We start from the raw sequence: 12,589 nt of genomic DNA, 5'->3' as shown, positions 1-12,589 counted from the left end.
ACAAGTCAAGAAATGTCGAAAGTTAACCACAAACCACCACTATTTCTATGGATTTGCCTATTCTGGAGGCTTCATATAAGGGGACCCTATAAGATATGGCCTCTGTGTAAGGCTTCTGTCATTTAGCACAATGTTTCCAAGTACATCCACATTGTAGCATGTACTGTTACCTCATTCCCTTTTACTCCACCATATGGAGAGACCACAGTTTGTTTTCATCAGTGATGGATATCTGTGAGGTTTCCACTTTTGGACTATTATGGACTAGTGAACATTTGAAAACCTGTTTTCAATATTCTGAGACATACATGCCCAGGAGTGGAACTCTAGGTCATGTGGTAATTCTCTGTTGAATCTTTCAAAGATCCACCAAAATTCTTTTTTTTTTTTTTAAGTTGTAGATGGACACAGTAACTTTATTTTCATGTGGTGCTGAGAATCGAACCCAGTGCCTCACACATGATAGGCAAGCACACTACTACTGAGCCACAACCCCAGCCCCCCAAATTCTTATCCACAGTGATTATGTCATTTTCATTCCCACCAGCAATGTCTGAGTGTTCTCTGGAAAGCTTACAGCTTATTTGACAAAAGTCATAGGAACCAGCTTTCATGAAAGAGCATGAGTTCAGTTTGGCATGAGTGGCTTTGACATGCCTTTTAGAACATTCAAGTGGGCATGTCAGATAGGACCAGTTGGTCTGGGGCTAAGAAAAGAAATGAGATGGCTATGGAGTTAAAATTCGAGACTGAGCAATCGTGGGCAGGGAAGAGATTCCTCAAGAGAAAGCACAAGTATAGAAAAAGAAAGACGTCAACAGAATTTTTAGGAATTCCAAAAATGAATGATGGGGTAGAAGAAAATGAGTCTACAAAAAGAAGCATGATAAACAGAATTTAACAAAATTATGGAACTGGTGGATTAAGAAAGGAGACTGAACAGATAAGAGATTTACCAAACTGTAATAAGAAAAAGAAGATCTGAAAAGGTTCTAAATTCTGACACTTGGACAAAAATAGATAAGCACCATTTTACTTCTTTCTCTATTTTTCTTTTTCTGCCTTTCCTCTTTTGGGAAGAGGGGCTGGCAGCAATGCCCAGGAATGGTTTTAGTTCCCTCAATCTGATGTGTAAGAGGTTAAACTACTTGACCTCTGATCAGAACTGGTGCATAAATGTTTTTCAGTCCAGACATCAAACCTATCCAGCTTAAAATAGTCCTCTCCAAGGGGAACCGTGTGGAAAGAAATCTGGTTATGTCCTTAACAAGTTTCTATTGTTTCTTCAAAGCATCTAAAAGCTGTAGAAGACAGTTGGACATCACTTCAAAGACTCACTAAGAAATCAACAGCGATTAAGCAGGAGAATATTATCATTCCCCTACACCCTCCCTGCTGACAAGAAGGTATTTAATTACAGAGTCAAATCGAAAAATGAGAATCCTAAGATTAAACCTATGATAATGTCCTCTGTCCCACTGCAAAATTACACTTTATTTTGTTCCTCAAAAGCCATAGTTCCAGAGATTACAAAATTTTCCTTACCTAACAATCAGGAGATATGCTAAGCCTTTCAGACCTATAATGGGGAGAATTGAATTTTAACTTTTTACTTATGTGAACAAAGGACTCCTGGGATTAACACTACCTTTAGAAGAGCACAGGAACCAGTCTTAGCCCAGGCCACTGGCCCTCATGGGGTCTCAACTCATCTCCTTGGCAGAATTGGATCCACTCCTTTCTTGTTGGTGGCTCACATCAAACATAGGATATTGAAAATTATAAAACAGCATTACACCAAATCACTTTATTTGAATACAACACACATATACACAAATTCCATATTCACTTTATAATGACATTCTTTGAAAGATTTAATTTTATCAATCAACACAATAGATTCCCTCCCCAAGTTTGGAAATCAGTTAAAGGGAAGTCTGTGTCGGACAGAATTGAATTGATATTACAACCCTAAAAGATATCTTCTTTTGCTTTATATGAAAATTAGAAAATCAGTTCTAGTTATATTACTCAATAGAAAAATACTGAAAAAGTAATAAAAATCATTGTATTAGCTACAATCAGTCACATTTGGTGTTTAACATATTCTTCCAAATCCTTACAACAACCTGATATAATAGCAGGCATTATTACATCTGTTTTAAAGACAAAAGTCTCAGGCACAGAAGATCCAAATATTGCCTCTAATGACACAAACTGAAATATAAACTTAAAACAACCCCACAATGCTAGGTCTGCCTCTACCACACTACATTATCTGTTATGAGAATTTTTAGAATGTTTTTGCTAGGTACAGATATAAGTGCTGCAGAAAGAAGATAAAATGTCAAAAATGAAAGACGCTGGTTTCCCATATCTTATTAATTACTTATTAAGTAACATTTTATAACTAAGAGCCCTGAAAGAAGGTCTTTAATTTAGTATTTTTTTTTTTTCTGGTTTTGGATACGGGGAATGATATTCACATGGTTAAAGCATCAGCAAAGGTTTATAAAGCAGTTTCTCATAATGCATAGAAAAAAGTCTTTTTAATCAATGTCCCTACTTCAGAAAACCAGTTTGATGATAGTACTTGGAGAGACTATAAGAGTACTATCTAATGCTAATTAGTAATTAATGAAGTAGAGCCACAAACATTAACTTATTCATTAATTTTCACCACATGTTCCTGAAGCAAGAAGGAGCAGCCCTCTTTGATAGGGGGAAAGAAAGTCCATGTTACAGTGATAGCAACCTACTTCAACAGAGTGTCGATCACAAATACAGGGGATTAACACCACACTAAAGGCTTGGATTTGTACAGAGGCATTAATGAGCACATTTTCAGACATGACCAATAGCTATCCCCCAAAAAGCAATCATTGAAAATCTGCTGTGTTCAGGAACAAAATATGACTTGAAAGCACTAAAACATAATAATGATGACAATAATAACAGTAAGGGGAGGAGGAGGAAAAGTTAATAATTGTTGAGTGACACCATCATAGTTTCTTATGGGCATTAACTCTCTAGTCTCACCATGGTCTTGGAAAACGAGTATTATTGTTCCTCCTTTGAAGAAACCAAGGTGATATGACTTGTCCAGAATCACACTGATACCTCAGAGCAGGATGTGTGAGCCAGTCTGGTTCCAAGGCCCATGCAATTGAGCACGACATTATCCAGTTAAACAAGGATGCCTGCTTTTCATATTGACCCAAGATCACCCAGGCAAGACTGAAGTTACCGTCATCAAGGCAAGGAAACTAATGCTTTGCCTGTAACAGCATTTCCAAGGCCAGAGGGCCAAACCCTTTCCTCCCCCGGAAGCTCTGGTGCAATGCAAGGCCAAGGCAGATGGGGTTCACTCAGCTCTCAATTACTCACTTGCTATTATCTATCTTTAGTGTCGTCATCCAAACTATTCCCTGAATCCAATTTCCTCTTGAAACATTTAATAGCTCTTTTGTGAATGAACCCTATTAGTAGCATTTATTCATTCTTTCTGAAAACCATGTGTTTAGAGACAGGAAAATGGAATGTCCAAGTATAATGTTTATTTCATAAAATAAACATCTTCTCATAAAAAACAATAGCTTGGCCTACTTCCATCTTCCCATGTCAGGTAAGTTTGACAGAAAATTTATACTACCATAATTTTTTAAAAGTTGAGTAATATGTCCACAAGAAATAAAGAGAAATGGAAAAACTTCATATCTAAGTATTTCTAGAGGATTTTCCATAACCCAGTTATTCACTGATTCCAGAATCACTTGTTATTGTATTGACCAACATGTGCTTCAAGGACCATCCACACGAGAATCGCCAGGAGGTGGCTGCTGACAGCATAGGTGAGACCTAGCGAGTTCTAGTTTCCTGGTAGAGCAGCTGGCATCTCTCACAAATAGTCCAGGTAAGTCTGCCCATGCAAATGTCTGAGAACCACAGAGTCCCTTTGAAGTGACAGAGAACAAACAGTTGTACAATATGCTTATCCTGCCTCCCTTAATTGTTCTCTCTGCTTCTACCCTTTATTCCTGCCCTGCTTGTCTGCTATTCTCTGCACAACGAGGGAATTCATTTTACGGCATAAGTCAGACCACATAGCTTCTCTGTTCAAAACTCTCTGATAACTTCTCTCCCCCTCAATGGCTATGAGCCTGGAATGACCTTCCAGCATCAGCTCTGTTTCTTCCCACTCTCAGCTACAGCCTCCAGGCTGCCTTCTCCCTGTGGGGCCAGCCTGCCCCTCAACCAACCTTCACATTCCATTGGTTCCCTCTGCCTGCACCACCCCACAGATATCTGCACAGCCTGTGACTCCACTTCCTTGGGATTCCTGGTCCCCACTCACCTTCATGGGACTGTTCATCAGAAACTCACTCCATCCCTTTTCCTTCCTGAGTGGACACTCTTTAGCATTTATCACCAACTAATATATTTACTTTCTTACTTGTTTATTTACCTATTACACACACACACACTCAAATGTAAGCTTCATGAGAGCAGAATTTTTTCCTTAAATTGTTTTGTTCTTAAATGTACCCACCTGGCACATAGTAGAAGTCAAAAGTATAGTCTTCCCTCAGAATCCAAGGGAGGATTGGTTCTAGGATCTCTAAAGATACCAAAATTCTCATACGTTCAAGTCCCTCAGACAAAATGGTGTCATATTTGCCTATCATCCACACATATCCTCCCATATACCTTAAATCATCTCTAATCCCTAAGAAAGCAAATGCCTAATACAATGTAAATGCTATAAAAATAGTCACACTGGAATGATTAGGAAATAACAGCATGAAAAAAAGTCTGCCGAGTTAGTAGAGACTCAATTCCCCACCCCCACATATTTTTAATCGGTTGTTTGTTGAATCCACAGATGCAAAACTGATGGTTTGGGGGGGTTCTGTATTTATTGGTTGTATTGGTGAATGAACATCAGATAAAAGCTCAAATAAAGGATATTTGAATAAGAAAGCATTATGGGAAACTGGAGGAGAGAAAAACCAGGTCCTCGCCAAAGGCAGCAGCAGTTGGATTTTGAAGAAGAATAAAGAACATCCTCTACGAAAAGGAAGGCTATTCTACATGCCACTGGTCCACAACCTTCAAAACTGTCATCCTAAAAGACAAGGGAAGGTGAAGAACTCATCCAGAGACGCGGGAGCTATAGAGACTGCGGGTGAGGCATGGCGCCCAGCTGGATCCTTCAGCTGCTAAGGTCACACTGAGAGAACTGGGCCACCTGGAGGGAGTCTCTCTGTGAAGGCAACAGGAGTTCTTCTTTTAATATTCCTGTAACTTTAAGTTTGAAATTGTTTCGAAAGGTGTGGGGTAAGGGGACCAGAAAACCCAAAAGAACCCTGAATAACATGAGTAAATGCCACACATCAGACAATCTGTGAATGAAATGCCAGTGAACAGAACAGGGGGAAACACTATTTTCTTCCAAATGTTTCTATTCCCCTTGCTCCTCCAATCCGCCAAGAAAAACCTTGGGCCTATATCATCTTGGCTTAGGATCAGCCCAAGTATGGTCATTTTTCTTTAAGAGTAAATGTAAACAAACCCTCTGGATTACGGTGGAAACAGCACGCAGCAGAACATGGGTCTGTCTAAACTCTGCTGTAAATGACATCCCTCTTCTCCCTACAGAGCAGAAGCCTGATCTCCATGAATTGCTGTAACTCAAAACATACTTTTTACATAAAAGTAATGATGGGGCTGGAAATAGCAAAAGTAAATCCTTGGACTGGACTGCTGTTGTGAGCCATGGAGAATGATTAAATATAAAACAAGGGGGGGCGGGAAGCAATAGTACTAGGTTATAAAGGAACAGATTGACATAGATTTTTTTGAAACTGGGAGTTTCAGGCAACATGCCTAGAATTTAGATACCAGTATCAAGGGCTGAACACTTGTCCAAACTTCAACAGCTCCTTTGACAGGTCAAATCTCATTACAACAAACTCTGCAGCAAGAAGAATCTCCACATAACCCCAAGTATGCCTAGATCAAGACCTCCTTAACTCAAGCAATATGCACTAGCCATGTTCCCCATTTGAACACGAAAATACAAATACACAGAACAAATACAATGAGTGGCTATTCACTGTTCAATAGAACACATCAGAAGTCCTCCAATCTCCCAAAATAAGGTACAGGCTACTGTAAAAACACAGGGAAAAAACAAACATGCAAAAGCCCAAATTAACCTACATGCAACTTTTGAAGGATGCAACTACATACAATATGACTCAAACATCAAGAGGCCACCAAAAAGGGGGCACATGTTCAAAGTGCCAACAGGAGAATCTACAGATTAATACAGTGCAACTCTCAAATCACTTACTTCCCTCTGCATGTGGGGTCTACCATGCTGCCTGGTATTAGTTTGTATGAATTTTCTTCCAAAGTAATAAAGTTGAGAAATTCTCATTTTAAACGTGTGGCAGTCTAGCTGCTACTGGAAAATGGTTAGATCTGGCAACACAGGGGCCTGCTCCCTGGTCAACCACCTGGCTGGAAGAAAGCAGCTCTCCTGACAAGGGCAGAAGAATGGCCAACCCTTTTCCCACACTCACCAGCACATTCCCAGCGTGGACCCACGATGGCTTGTTTTCTGCCTGGTCCTTCTAAATACAGCAATCTGCAATCCAGCTTTAAAAAGCAACAAAACCCACCCTACTTGCTAAGATATCAAAATTGAGCTTTATTTTAAACATTTTGTCCCAACAAGACCTCAGTGTGAAAGCATGCATAAGCTAATATTATTGTATATAAATTTTAAGATTTCTCTAAATGGCATTTTCACAAGCATCAGTGGCAAAGACAAAGTTTATCATTTTTGACTGAAATCACTTTGCTTTGGAAATGGTAACTCTTTGAATGTCTCTTAGCTTACTGAAAGGCGAAGTCCTTTGCTTTTAAATAGGTTAAAAATGAACCATCACAGCTATATATTTTACCACAATTAAATACAAAATTAAATAACCATAAACACACATATATTTCATCCTGAGATATGGATAATTAGTAAGCACAATTACCCTAAACTGGCAAAAGAATAAATATCATAATTTGTTTCTGAACTATTGTACAATCTTTGAGTCATTATCTCCATTATGTACATAACCAGAATACCTTCGGTCCCAGAGGGATTATTTCTGAGCACGTGGCCATGGCCAAGCCACACAATCTCTCTGTGTCTCAACAGCGTCCTCTGTACAATGTGAAGCATCCTTCACCTCATAGGGTCACTGGGAGGAGCAAGTGCACTAGCAACATACCAGCAGCACTCTAACAGTGCTCACCACTTCTTTTTTTTTTTTAATCTTTTAATTTTTTACAGATCGCTTTTAATTCATTGTACACAAATGGGGTACATCATTTTGTTTCTCTGGTTGTGCACCATGTAGATTCATACCATTCGTGTAATCATACATGTACATAGGGTAATGATGTCTGTCTCATTCCATCATTTTTCATACCGCCCTCCCTCTCATTTCCTTCTACATAATCTAAAGTTCCCCCATTCTTCTCTCACTCCCCATCCCGCCTCCCCCATTCTTAAGCAACACCTAAGAATTGAAAAAAGAAAGACACACTATCACCAGCCTTGTGTTATTTTGATACACTTGCCTAAACTGCTACTATATTCATCCTTATCCCTGCCCTGCTTTGCAACGCTGTCTCATGATCTTCTTCTGCTCAGGCACACTGCATTTTTATCAATTTAAGTTGCTGCCAAATCTCAAAAGTCATTAATAAAAGTTGGTGATTTCTCAAATGGTTTATGGTCAGCCACTCTAAAAGGTACTTAATGGAAAAGAATTAGCTCTAAGCCAGTATCCAAGTGATAAAGATTTATCAAAATAATTATCGTTTAAAGAAAATCCCTAGTGCAGTAAAAATGCAAGATTAAAAAAATATCAATGAAGAAAAAGACTGTTATTATGCTCAAAGGTACAGACTGGTAGTGAATGAATGAAAGGATAAATGAATGAACATATGTTGCTGACCACAAATGTGAGCTTTCCTTAAAAAAAAGAAAGAAACTTTTTTAAAAAATTAGCCTGCTTATATTTAAGCCATTGCTGAACTATGTTGTCATATTTATATAACCAGGTATGAGAGATTGATAAAAAATACTCAACTAACCACTACAAAGCTTTTAAAACCAAACACTGTCATCTGCACTGACTGCATCTGATGTGGACGGCCCTGTCCTCACTGAGTTTACCATCTAGGTAAAGAGCAAAACCAACAGTGATGAAGTAGGTGGTAGTCTCTCTGCGGTTACTCAACAGTATGAGTTTCAAGAGGGGCACACCCGGTGCAGGCTTCCCGGTGTCTCAGAGGGAATGAGAACAGGATAAATACGACGGATGCACTGTAACTGTTACAGGTCACTATGTGAGAGAGAGAAAATATGACCCATGTTCTGCTCGGCCAACCCCTATAACCCTCCTCCAACACACACAGCAATGGGGTCTCTGAAGCGCTCCTTGACGGCTCCCCCCTCTGGACTACATGCCACTTCCCTTTTAGGTACTTTTTTTATGTCTTTTCGTCCCTTGGCCTGAGAGCTCCCAAAGTACACAGATCATCCTAAACCATCTTGTATGGCAGCCCAGCCAAGCACCTTCTATAACATCCCTGGACTGAATGAGTGAGAGGAAAGATCCCTCAGCCAGGGCAAGGATTCTCTCAATCCCCCAAACTGAGACTGTGTCCAGCACAAGAACAGGTGGTGTCCGCGGAGGGCCTCCCTGCACATGGAGGTTTCCCAGCAGAAGGGGCGCCCCCATCTAATTCCAAAGGAATTTAGAGTTCACTCAGAGCACAAAGAGGTCTCTGGAACACTTTATAAGGTGTCTATTTAGATGGTCTTTTATTAATGAGAAATTGAAGCTGTTCTCCTCTTGAAATGAGGCCTGGGGGACTTGTACAGGTCCTGCAGGGCTAAGAACCTTAAGATTTCAGAGCGCTGGTGCTCAACCCAAATAGCAAACAAGAGTTCACTGGGTCACATCAAGGAAGGGAATTAACTTCCCTCATGAATCTCAAATGCTCTCTTCTGCTCACTGGCTGAGAAACTGCCATCTGGAAGGCTTAGCAGATGAAAGGCATTATCACGGTTCTGCTGGAATATTTCTGGCTGGCAGAGAACACAAGATGCCAGAACTTGGAAAAAATCATATAATTATGATTACCTCATTTCACCTTTCTTTTCAGCCAATCCAAATTCAGCCTGTTGTAGATATTTAAGGATTAGAGAAACCTTCAGCAAATACTTTGCTGAATCATTAGGCTGGCAAATCGTGGAGGCCTGTGCATCTCCCACATCCTAACACTCTGGTGGCTCTGTGTTGCACAGAAAGCACAGCACATCCCTCATACAGAGGGAGAAAAGCAAGAAAGAGGACATTCCGCCAGACCCACCAACCCACTCTCGTTTGCCCATCCTAATATCTCAGAAGCACTCCCTGTGCATCCTCCCTGCCTGGTCCTGGCTGGGTCTGCCCACATCTATGCAATAAGCACACCCACACAAGGGCAAAGGCAGCTTCTCCCGTGGTTTGGTTGTCCTTTTATTTTCTTAACATCTCTTCTTGACTGTATGGGCCTCCATGAGTCTTTCTTGGATGCCTGCCCCTGCAGGGCCAACATGAAGGAATCCACCATTTCAAGGGCTGGTCCAACTGTTGTGCACAAGTCAGGCCTGAGAGGGACTTTTTGCTGTTGTTATATTTTGAGAACTCAGGTATGGAATCTGAGAAAAATTGTCTTCAGATTGGTGTCACAAAAGCCCTTTTTCCCTGAAGGGAACCAGCAATTTGAAAGCAACTTGCAAAGAATGTTCTCACTCCATTCTTCATAACCTTCCCTGAGGCAGGTAGCATCAGCTCCAAGTCAAAGAGGTCTTAGAAACCAGGGTCTTGTGCCACCTTTTAGGTATTATTTCTTTTTAATTCAACAAGTTCACTGTGGCACTGTCCACACCACCTTCTTTAAGTGGAGGGATGGAGAGAAGGGGAAGCCTCTCACCAGAGCTCACTAAATACATGGTCTGGAGAGCAGCCACCCTGGAATGAGAACAGTTCCCCAAACTCATGCAGAAGCACCCTCAACTCCCTTCTGTCAACTTTGTCCGCCTCTGGCTTGCAGAAGTACCTACCTCTGCCGCTCTGTGTTTATTTTCCATTTATGTAACAGTCTTAATGGCTCCCACTAGCACATTCCAAAACCCAGGTGCACAGAGAATGTTCTTATCTCTTCAAAGTGTTAAAAACATGCATACTTGTATCTGCTGCCAGAGTTTCTAGAATAAAAATTATCTTCAGACAGAATCAAATTTAAGCACCAGCAACCCCAGGAGCCTGATACTGGAACCCTTTACCTGAATGGTTTCACATCCTCGGGATTTAAAGTTCAGCTTATAGACTATCACCCAAAATGGGTAACTCTGATAGTGAAAGGGGAATTACTGGTGTAAACCAACAGCATCAAGGAAAACAAAGTCCTCTGGGGCATTTTCAAGCCCCCGCCTGGGTGCAGAGGCTACCATCAATGCTGCATTAAGGGGATACAACAGCTCCTTAAAACTGACGGCCTAGAGCAGGATACAATCAATCACCTGCATATGTAATAATGATCTATCCTAACAACAGGTGGTTTTGAAGGAAAAGTCTTAGATGGTACAACTGAACATTCCAAGGGTGAACATCACTGGGGAGAAAGAGGAGGACTGCAGAGAGAGAGGAGGAAGAGAAGAAAGAGTGATCAGGTCTCCAAGTGGTCCTGAAGTGGGAATAACAGACAGGGAGGGGATTAGGCTACACCATGGGCAGCAGGAAGCTCAGAGGTCACTTGTACGATGGGAGTCATGATCAAATAGAAAGGGGACAGGACTATCCTGGCCCAGGGTAAAGCATGAACCACAGGGAGGAAAGCAGGAAGCAGACAGCAGGAGACCACCACAGTTTGAAGGAGGATAGAGGTTTGGCCCAGGTCTGTGTGATTCAATTAAAGAGGACAAAGAGAGAGACTGAGAGGTAAAATCCAAAAACCCTTATGATAAGTGAGGTATCTGAGATTCTGGGTCAGCTAGAAAAAAGGGCCTGAACCTAAGATAGCAAATCAGGTTCCTTATATAACCCTAAATTCCCTTAGGGTGGCCTTGTAATCTTGTTCTACAGTCTCGAAAATCCCTGGTGACAATGTTAAAATGAAATGCAAACGTTAAAACTACCCTACCACAGTTTTCCAATACCCACAAATCAATGATTCTTTCAGCAATCCAAGACAGATTCACCTAAACAACTCAAAAATTCTCAGTGTTTGCAGTGACCTGTTCAGTATGCCATCCAATAACACAACTGAAGATGAGGTTGTCAGAGTTCTCCTGGATACAGGAAGTTGGTTTTCATCTTCAGAGAAGGCATTCAAATCTCAAATCCTTCTTAGGACTGAAAATCACATCTGTTCCCCATTTATTTCATTGCTTTGAGAAACAAATTTTGTTTGTAAACAGAATTGAAAATGATTGGCAGTCACCCTTTGAGGGAATCAAAGAGAGAATCATTGAGAGAATGATACACACAAAGAAGGGTACTGTGCACCACCTTGAACCACTAACCCCGAAGACTAGAGTTTCATGAAATACATCACATATCAGAAAAGGAACACTGTCCAGCCCCTTCTGCATGTAAAACTAAGAACTCCCATGCATTTCAAAATGATCAGTCACAGTAAAAATTACTAACAGCTTAGGTTAACTAAGCTACTAACTAATCAAACTACTTTTCGCAAAACAGTGACATTTTCAGTGACCCTGACAGCACAAACAGGCAAACACCCAGCAATATGGAGAGCTATCACGGGGGGCAGGGGGGGTGGCGCGCCTGCAGCTCTTCCATGAACTAGCTCTATAGCAAATGGGTCCAAATGCCTCTTGCCCTGCCTTACATAAGCCACCAAAGGAAAACTGCCTATGACCAAAGCATGAATTACAGCATATAATTTTCCTAATATTGCCATATCCCAGATTTTCTAGGAAAGTTTCCATTTCAAATATTCAAATACTGTCAACCAACATGCACAAAGTGGCCCTTTTCCCTCATTTTTGAGTAATCAAATTATTTGTAATAAAACCCATTCATTAAATGTGGTTCACTTCATATGTGCTATTACAAACTGTGTGCTATAAAACAAATTGACACATAGGGGGAAATCCCATGTTAAATTCTCTCTGTCCTATACTGAATTTCTAAAATATACTCACCACCTCCTTATCTTACTAGATATATCTCAACTCCTTTAAGGGTTCCAGAAAGAACACAAAGAAGAGATCTGTAGCTCTGGGAGAAAAGATATTCTGGACATGCCAAACAGTGAAAGATAAATCTCTACAGATGAAGACCAGCATAGAGGTGGGAAAAATCCCGTGGAGATGATTAAAGGATTAAAGGGATTATAAACCTATGGGAAAGGGATGGGAGAAGAGACTAAAGAGGTCCATTCTTTGGAAAGTCCTTTAGGTTTGAACTCAAAAGGATCACAAGAGTCAGACCATCTGCTGCTT

At 40.6% G+C, this 12,589-nt stretch overlaps 1 protein-coding gene across 3 annotated transcripts in view; it reads right to left on the bottom strand.

The window, feature by feature from the left end:
- The window catches only part of TSPAN5 (tetraspanin 5), a 161,959-nt gene that overhangs the window by 125,450 nt on the left and 23,920 nt on the right, over nucleotides 1-12,589 (bottom strand). The window lies entirely within an intron of this gene.

This window comes from Sciurus vulgaris (assembly GCF_902686455.1).
Source record: "Sciurus vulgaris genome assembly, chromosome: 9".
In the NCBI taxonomy this organism is placed as follows: Eukaryota; Metazoa; Chordata; class Mammalia; order Rodentia; family Sciuridae; genus Sciurus; species Sciurus vulgaris.
The sequence above is the reverse complement of the archived record's forward strand: the minus strand, read 5'-3'. Positions and strand labels throughout refer to the sequence as shown.